Source organism: Hibiscus syriacus, unplaced genomic scaffold, assembly GCF_006381635.1.
Source record: "Hibiscus syriacus cultivar Baekdansim isolate YM2019G1 unplaced genomic scaffold, ASM638163v2 tig00110865_pilon, whole genome shotgun sequence".
NCBI lineage: Eukaryota > Viridiplantae > Streptophyta > Magnoliopsida > Malvales > Malvaceae > Hibiscus > Hibiscus syriacus.
The window spans coordinates 3,205,405-3,215,366 of record NW_024062894.1 but is presented as its reverse complement, the minus strand read 5'-3'; the positions used below and the strand labels follow the sequence as shown (position 1 = coordinate 3,215,366).

The following is a 9,962-nucleotide window of genomic DNA, read 5'->3' as shown; positions in this document are numbered from 1 at the left end:
GAATCATCTGATCAACTTGTAACTTTGTATCTTCTTTTACCTTCAGAAGAACTGTTTCATTCATGGGCTCCAGCCATACTCAGAAATATGACCTTATTACCCCATTTTTCTTGATAAAACCAGTTGTCTTTACTTGAACTTGTGTAGAAATCTGATAAAGCTTTCATCTTTGAAAAGAGAATCTATCATCTTTACAAAATGTAGACATAACTATTTTCTTGTTGTTAAAGTTCCAACGCTTCTTCGTGGAAAGAAGTCTTCATCATTTATGATTCTTACCTTGGAGTTGAGGTCAAACTTCATCTTAAGTTAACCACATGACCGTAACATTGGTTTAGTACCATAATTATTGGTCCGTATTTGACAACACATTCATCATTTCCAGTGACTTTTTCCTAGATTTTCAACCAGGGAACTTTTTGCATGATGTTTGAATATTTTTTCATGACATCACAATGATATTCCAGTAAGAATATAAATGGGATACTTTAATTTGTTAGCATCATATCAATGAACATTTGACAACAAATTCATCCTTTCTTGTGACTCTTGTGAGGATAATGTAATCGTATGATTGACAAAGCAGTGATGTATGGTCAACTCGATTGTCATTGTTTCACCATTTTCATTCTTCATAACTTTTTGTCTCATTGCAAACATTTTTTCAAATTCATGATTTTTCCTTAAGATGATAAGGGTTCTTCATCATGCCCCAGCATCTGATTCTTGTTGATGTGAGCTTCCAAAATGCTCTAATATTCTTCATACTAATGTAATTGTTTAAAATACCCTGTTGGATTTTTTTGTCTGAAATGGGCCTTCAACATACCCCAACATTCCAAGTTGTAAGGTTCACTCTTAATGTCCATTTAATTTGAATCTCGTGATTCCCTCGTGATCCAACTTTGATAATGTCCCATCGTGAGTACTCATGGCCCTATTCATGCCCAAATCTCTTTATCTAGAATGCTCTCATTTTGGTGTTTACTAAACAACAGTGTTGTTAAGTAACTTTGAGGGATTCTCTTCATGTTGTCACAACTTAAGAAGTGACCAATTCTTAGGATACAAATGTCTGAGATATGTGCCTTTTCTGAATGAGGTCATTATCTTCTTCTTGACTAGTTGTCATAAAGGAATGTTACGAGTCCAATTCCCCAAACTTTGGTTTCTCGAGCCACTTGCTGTGAAATGTTTTATCATTCTTGCCTTGCTCTTTTTTTTCTTAAATAGGTAGAATAGGCATCAACTTGCTTCAGGATTCTTTTCTTATTTGAGACAATCCTGTTTGAAAATGTTCTTCCTCCTTTCTTTATCAAAGAATAAAAGAATTTTGGAAAATATTGCCCCTTATAGGTTCACAATAAAATCTAATCATAAACATGAATTCAAAAAATATAAAAAGAATCAACAACTTTTACTATTTTAGAGTTATAGTTCTTTGACATGTATCAAGATTGAGAAATTAGTTTTAGGTTGGCTTTCCTATTTTCTATGGTTACATCTTAGTGAAGATGTCACTCCTCTCTCACTCTTTTCTGAGCATTGTCACATGCCTCACTTTCTTGAATTGGTATCTTTAACTGGATGTATATAAAATGACACAACTAGCATAACAATTACTAGACCTTCTAAAATACCTCCATTTCAATTGTCTGAAATCCTTGATTCTACCCAAGGCAGTGTGAAAATATCAGTCTACAATGAGATTTCTGTGTGTACATGTGTAAAATAGACTATAACAGGAATTATTTCATTTTACAACAACTTCTTCTTTTGCCATTTTGGCTAGCTGAATTCAACTTTATTGAAATTAGCCTTCATAGGGCTAATTAAAACTTATCCATAAAGCCGAGGCTATTAACAAATTGTTTTAGAGGGATAATTTTACTGCAGATATGACTATTACCCTTTTTTAAAATAACCTGTTATAGTCCATGTGTTTGGTGGAATTCATAAAATCTCAATACCAAATTTCAATTTATAAACAACTAACTCAGATTAGAAAAAGTTTCATCGTCGAACCTCATTAATAGAAAAGTAATCTAGTCGACTTTGCAATATTATAAAAGATGCCCCACGTTGTATACTTGTAAATATCAATTCCAAGCATTTTGTCTAATTTCTTGCATTGGAGAAAGCTCTCTCATATTTGTGGGAGGGTGTAATGTCGGGTATATTTCATCTGAGGTAAGGCCAGTGTCCCTTTTTTACTGGTTTTCGTTCTTGATACTCTGTCAAAGATGTATAACTCCAATTGTAAAGAGTTTTAATCTAATGATATTCAAAGAACTGTAAGATTGAAAATTTATTCAATTCTCATAACCTTAAAAGCAACACATTTTTATTACAAAAGTGGTGGAGAAAGGAACAAAAACATGTCTAAACAATATGCTTCAAAATGAAAGGTACAATAGTGGTAGATAACAACTTCCACTACCCCATTTTTCCTTGTATGTCAAGTGTATAGTTAAAACAGGATCTTTGTCGATATTTGCCCCCATTTCTTGATTATTTATTGGGTAGCTTCTTTGGATGAGCTTTTAGATCACAAATCTCAGCTTTCTCTTGAGTTATTTCTTGATCAAATCCCATCATCATCTTTCCTGACTGACAGTTGGGCTCAGTTTAAATTTTAGAATAAATTATTTTTAGTGGCGATTGTTGTATCCTGGTTCTGGATGTTTCTTGCAGCTGTAATTGGAGTAGCATTCTCTTTTCTCTTTGAATTTCCCTCTACTTCTCTTGATTTTAGAAGATCTGATATAGGTGTCTCCAAGGTTGTATCTACTTTATTTCTTCTGAAACCTGTAGGCCAGTCTCGAATGACCTTTTCTTTCTCTTTTTCCTTTATTCTTTTTGTTTCATCTATCAAAAGAGTGTCAAGAGTTAAGTCGGTCATACATATTTCACCTTTCTTGGCTTTACCTTGTCCTCCATTTGTTTTTGACACAATCAAATTCATTCTTGAGGTCGACTCCCAAATGTTTGATCAAAATGGATTGACTGTTAGCATCCACTTCTATAATTCCATGAGTCAGAAGATCTTGAACTCATCGTTTGAAGTTGCCATAATTTTCAATAGAGTGTCCTCGGATTCCAGCATGATACTCACAAAAGATCTTTTTATTATACCATCTTGGATAAGGAGGTACCAAAGGTTTAGCTAGACATGGAGCAATAAGTTGGGCTTTGTGTAATTTGGCATATAACTTGCTGCATGAGACCGAAGGAAAGCAGGGTAGAGATTCCCTTGTATGATTGTTTCTTTACTATTGCTTTCCTGAAAATGTTTGCTTTGAATGTTTGACTTTTGACCATCTTCTTAAGAGAGATGATGACTTGAAAATATCTCTTTTTCAATCGGTTTTGAATTTCTAAGGAGATTAGGTTTCCCATTTCGGAAACATAACAACCCTTCTGTCATCAGGTCTTGGACTTTTAATTTCAGCATTATGCAATTTTCTGTAGAGTGACAAAAATCTCCATAATGATAATTGCATGGATTCTTGATATTTTTCCAATTTGGATGCAAATAAGTACTAGGATGGATGGGTGTTACAAGACCACTTTCAAAGAGAAAGAGTAACAAATCTGAATACGAAATTAGAATTGGAATAGGATGTGTCATCATTTCTTCCTTCTTGCCCTTTTTATCCATTTTCAATAGGACTTATTCCATGTTTCTCTTCTTTGAACCAGCTTCAATGTCCATGTTTTCTGTCATATTTCCCAATCCATAAAGCTGAGTTGGATTTCTACATTCCACATCAGGTTCTTGGTCATTTGTTATCTTATTAGTAACTACATTATTGAAATCTAGACTTTTTCCCAAGGCTTTCATCTTTTCATGCTCCATAGAGTCTTCTAACATTTTCTCCCCATATAGCAGAGTAACCATCATACCCATCATCTTAGATATATGTTCCCTGGACTCATCTTGGAACCTTTTTGTTTCATCAAGCATTTCTCATTGGTTTCTACAAGTTGTTCTTGAATTTTTTTCAATCTCTCCAACTCGAGCTAATATTCCATTCATTACTTTCAATCTTTTTTAAGATCTGCCCCTGATTCTCGAGTGTACTTTCAGAATTCCTGATTCCAAAATCTTTTACTGACCATTCCAATATTTTCATGATTGACACAAGTTATCATGATATGCAGAACATAAATGTAAACAAAAATGTAAATGTATAAAAGAGTGTAACTCAAGAGTGATCATCTTAAAACATCTTCCATTGAACACAAAAGAGGTTTTTTAGTACATCAAAAGATCATTACATATAAGGGATAACTTTCCCTCCTAATTTCTCTATTTCCTTAAAAAACCAAGTTAATTTCCATTTATGTTCCAGAATCAAATCGTCATCCTGTTTCAGCTCTCTTGGAAAACCAACTAAGTCTACCAAATTGCGGGATACCTTACTTGCTTGAGCAGCAACTTTCTTCATGTCATCTTCTTTTTCTTGAATCTTACCTGCCATTTCTTGAAGTTGTAGACAATATTGCTCATTTTCCTTTATCAGAGAACCTTTATGTTCAAGAATTTCTTGAAATAGATCTCCATAATCACACATCTTCATCAATGTGTGGCTCTGAGCTCTAGTGGATTTTAATTCAGCATTAATCTCACATTGATGGATCAGATATGAAATTTCCATGTTGGCTATATCCTTCTTCAATATCTGGTTTTCAGCTTGACATTTTTCAAAATTAGTGATGGTTGCATTGTATATTTCTTAGCAATTTGAAAGTCATAGAAGAATTTCTTTGTTTGATCCTCATGAAGTGTTTTCCAGTGATCAGCATCACTTTTTAGTTTAATGATTTCGGTCATACATTCCTCTGGAGTATTTCCAAGTCCAACATCTTTAAAGGTTTGAATGACTTTTCGAAAATCATTAATGGCTTCGACCTCTGTGCTCAATTTCTTGTTTTCGTCTTTCAAAAAACGGGCTTGAGCTTTATAAAAACTTTCTCCCTTCTGATTGCTTCTATTGATGCTCTTAACATAAAATGATTTTGGCACCAATCTACCAGGATTTTTATGCACATACCCCTCTATTGTTTTAGGAGCTTCCTTAAGATACCCTTCTTTGGTTACTTTGCAATTCACTTGATCATAAAACCTTTTGTTCATAATGAAAACCTTTGATTTTGATAATAACTCTTGAATCAACACCCTTGATCATGTCATGATTATGCAAATACAAACAAAACAATTAATATATGCATCCTCAGAATATATACAAAAACTGGTTAGTATCACTTAATAAAAAGGAAAGATCATATTTATTATATATACATCCTAACCTCATGCTTTCTAGTTTCATGCTTTATTTGGAAAAATAACCTAACCACATGATTTCTAGTTTGCATGCATTTATTCAGAAAATAATAATAAATAAAAGTCTCAACATGCTTTTCCTTGTGTGATAACCTTTCAGGACTCAATTAGGTTAGGTTTCACCTAGACTTCAGTTCTAGGTTTTATTATATGTTGGGTGTTAGCTCTAGGGTAAAAGGGTCAATGAATTGTCCTATGTTGGTGTCCCCTTAGACTGCCAAGCCCTCAATCCTGGTCAATTACCGACTTTTGGATTAAGTTCAATTTGAAGGAACACACTTCCTTATGTCCATACGGAAGTGAAAACCACACGAGGAATATAAGGTGTTAGCTCAAAGATTGGTCCCCTATCCCATACGGAGGTGAAAACCACACGAGGGAGTAGTTTCTCATTCATTTAAATAAGATAAGAGTGTGGTTTTAGCTCATGTCATGAATGCAGTGCACAGTGGGTGAGGAAAAGCATAAAAATGATAAAATGATATATAACCTATTATTCTATTCTAATGACCCAAAATTGAATCTGTACACATAAAAAACAAAAGTTAGTAAAATAATAAAAATAATTAAAACAAATTTATTATTTACTGCAATGACAACTAATTAATAAATTGGTGGCAATACTCTCTTTTAAATTCACTAGCAGAGTAGCCAAGCTGTCGAGACATTTCTCTGCCTGGCGACGGAGAGTGCAAATAGTACACCTCAAAGTGTGTAACTAGTCTCAAAAAAGTAAGAGTTTATCCTCCCTGAATCAGATGAAACAATAGGTTGTATAGTCGCCGCCAATCTTTTAATTTGGTGAGATTGGTCACCAAAATGTTATATTATTCTAATAAAATTTCTAAGAATAATATTAAAATAATAAAACTCGGGTCTACTTACAAGAAAAATGAGTTTTGGAGTCGGTTACATATGGGGAATGATTAGCACCCTCATAACGCCCAAAATTGGTACTGGTATTTATTAATTAAAGTCTTTGCAATAAATTATTAATTTAATTTACAAATAACTTAATATAGATAAATACTAAATATTATTTAATGTAAATATTACTAATCCTATTATAATATTTAATATTAAAACTATATAAGTTAGATTTAAAATTAACCTAATATGCAAAAGTGCTAATATTATAATTAATCTTAAAATAATAATTAACAAATAAAATAGTAAACTAATTTACCTAATTCTAAACACTACTAGAATGATGCACTAATATTGTAATTTAACATTTCAGGACCAAAATGGAAGGATTACAAAAAGTGAGGTATTGCGGACATAATTTGACCACGTGTTAATTGCACAAAAGCCCCTCTCCCAAAACGACACCGTATGGGAGAGGGTATAAATAGCCTAAATTTAGCCCTTTGAGGGAAAACTCTCTCTTTTATTTCTTCATTCTTTTCTCTCTAAACCAATAGAACTCTCTCAGTTCTCTCTAAATATCCTCGCCTGAGGAAACTCGGCCACCGGCCAGCCACCATACGCCTCCGATCGCCAGAAAATGCCAAACCATATCAAAACATAGATCTTCTTTCCCTCGTCCCAAATCCGACCTCTAATCTTCCTAAAAGTCTTTAGATTGTCCTAGATCTAAAAAAATACCAAAGGTTTTACCTTCAATTTCATGGTGGTTCTGACGATGATGAAGCTTATGCGGTTGGGTAAGCTTCTCAGACTCTTCTTTTACTTTTTTTCGTCCCAGTTGTTGTGTGTGTTTTTGGATGCTTTTGGTCTCTATTTCCTTGTTGCTTTTTCTTGTTTCCTTGGAGGGTTAGGCTATTTATAGCCCTCAGAGGTCCTCTGTAATGATGAGGAAATCTGGTGATTCACCGGACCTATGGTGGTGACTCACCATAGACTAGTGTGTTGTGCGGTTCTCGTTGATCTTCTAGAACCTTCGGGATAGCTCTGGAGAGTCGGCAATCGTCGTGGCAGTGTCTGGTTAGAGCAGTGGAGGCGGTGGCCGGAATAGGCCCTAGGGTGGTAATGATACCCTAGGGTTCCTGCTAGTTCGTTTCTGGTCCTTGGATCTACCTCTGATCAAACGGCTGTGGAGGAATGGTGGCACTGGAACAGTTGGAAGAAACCCTACCTACTGATGGGCTTCTCGCAGGCCTACTGAAATTGGGCCTGAATCAATTGTAACCCAAATCTGGACCTAGCCTGAGTTGGGTTTTAACAAAGCTTGTAACTTGGGTATGCGTGTCTTACTTTGTAACCGGCCCTTCGGGCTTTGTAAATAATAATATTAATAATATAATATTATATATGTAAACGTATATAAACGTCACTCGGACGAAAACTACTATCGACACATTCAAACACCATAAATCAAACCATCTACACTTTTAACATAAAAATGCATACAAAATCACAACATAACTCCTATATATCAATTCTACACAATTCTTTTACATACTCAAGTATATCGAAACATCGAACTTACATATAAAAACTTGAAACATCTTGGGTTTTGCTTGGTACTTATCGATATAAATATAGTTATCGAATAACATATCAATTTTTGGGGGGAAACGTGTTTTCAATATTAATTCAGAAAAATATTTTAGAAAGGAAAATTCAAGAGGATTAAAATATTTTGAATTTCGAATTTAAAGTTGAGGAATATTTTGAAACGAGGACCAAAATTGAAGCTCCAAAAGCATTATTCCTTTTTGTGATTATGTAGTTAAATTCATTTTTTAAAATTTTGTTTTAATTACAAAATATATCTATTTTATATGACTTATTTTAATAATTAAGAATAATATATTGGATTTAATTTAGTTCAAGGAAATCATAACTAACATTGAATTTTAACTACATTGTTTTCGTTTAAGTGTAAAATATGTGGGCTATAGGTATAAAGGATTTCATACCTATTTTTGTATCATATTGCGGTTTTGTTCTTGAAATTTTGAAAATTAGGTCTCGATAGAATTAAGGAACTTTATATGTTTAATATGGTGATTTAGGGTTGAGATTAGAAATTCTTGATGATATTAATACCGCTTTTAGATGTCGGTCTTGATGGTATAAAATGTGTTAGTTAAGTTAAGAAATCATCGGTACGAAATGTGGATTCGTCGTGTTTTGTAGTGAAATTTGGAGTCTTTTTTTATGCATGATTTAAGTTGTACTTCCAGCCAATTTTTTTTGTTATTTATGCGTTCTGATGTGTTCTTGAAGCTCAAGATTCGTTGGTGGCGGTCGTGCATTGAAGCGGTTGTTGTTAGTTGCTCATTGTTTCCGTAAGTGTACGGTTCGGGTGCGGGTTTGCACAAACCTTATTTTATTTAGAAACATAGGAGTAGGTTAATCCCCTATTATGGGCTCTCGTGTAATTATTGTTGATGTTCTTCGTATTAATTAAAAGTTTGTACGTTCTAGAGATGTATGATCGGTCATTTCTGAACAATTAGCATCGCGAACTTTTGTCGATAAATTTCCAACATTTGCTTTAAATTGTGTCCACTATTTTTGATGCACCTATATGTGGTATGATATGGTACATGGAAGGTTTAAATACATGTGCAACACTAGTTGTTATAGTGGCATGAAAAGTGTTGATATGAGTTGTCGATAAAATTTATTGGTTGTAGTGATGAATCGAATGAGATTTTTAACAATGATTCTGTACCAGTGACTAATGTAACAGTTGGTAACAAGGTCGGACTGCCCTCGTGACACATAAATTTGATAATTCAACCCCCAATTTTAAGGTATCATGGTGACTTAAAGAAATGATTCTAAAACTAAGGGGACAATCATATTGAGCGTAGAAAGTTACATGGTTTAAACACTATAATAACTAAAAAGGAAATAATTTAGAAATTAAATTTAAACAATAACTAAGGAGGCATGGTTTTCATAATCAAATAACGGAATAGAAATATTGAACTTTGGATTGGGTGGGGAGCGCCAGGCCCGAGCAATGGTGCAACACTAAGGCGACGCTCGAGAGTCCCAGTAGCAAGCTACTATGATGGACCCTCCCGCTCAAAAAATAAATTTAATATCGTGTGGACCATTGGCCCGCGTATCAGATATTAAACTGATAAGAACAGATACTACACTTGATCTTAGCCAAAAGGCCGAAAAGGTATGCTTTCAAATGTTCAAGGCCGTTGGTTTTATAAGCAGCTTCTCGCTGCATCCCTTCGTACCCCAACCATGTGGGACGTTACATGCAGCATCTCATTTGTAAGCTACTTCTGGAAATAAACAGCTTTGGTTTTAAAGGCGATTTTCGCATAAAGCAGTTTCATTGCAGATAATCAATCTCTGCCAATGCCATTCTCTTCATGGTTACACAATCAACAACTTCAACCACATGTTATTTCATATTTGCATTCATGAAATTATTATTAGTTACAAACCCACTTGTTACATCATCAAAATATTATTAGTTTTAATACACATTTCAAGTTACTAATAGTTAAACTCTATTAGAAGCTCTTTTACTCCATCAATTTTTTTTTTGTCTCCCTATTATTCAAAGGGACATTTTAGTCCCTGTATGTTTAGAAAACTGAATATTTTAGACCAAAATGTTAATCTACAGTTACTTGAACCAAAATATTGTATTTAATATCTTTTTCCCCCATCA

General features: G+C 33.8%; 1 non-coding gene across 1 annotated transcript; it reads right to left on the bottom strand.

Moving 5' to 3' along the window:
• Positions 1-9,264: 9,264 nt before the first annotated feature.
• Positions 9,265-9,459, bottom strand: LOC120144017. The gene has a single exon (XR_005518003.1). It is a non-coding gene; the product is annotated as a U2 spliceosomal RNA (small nuclear RNA).
• Between the last annotated feature and the right edge of the window lie 503 nt (positions 9,460-9,962).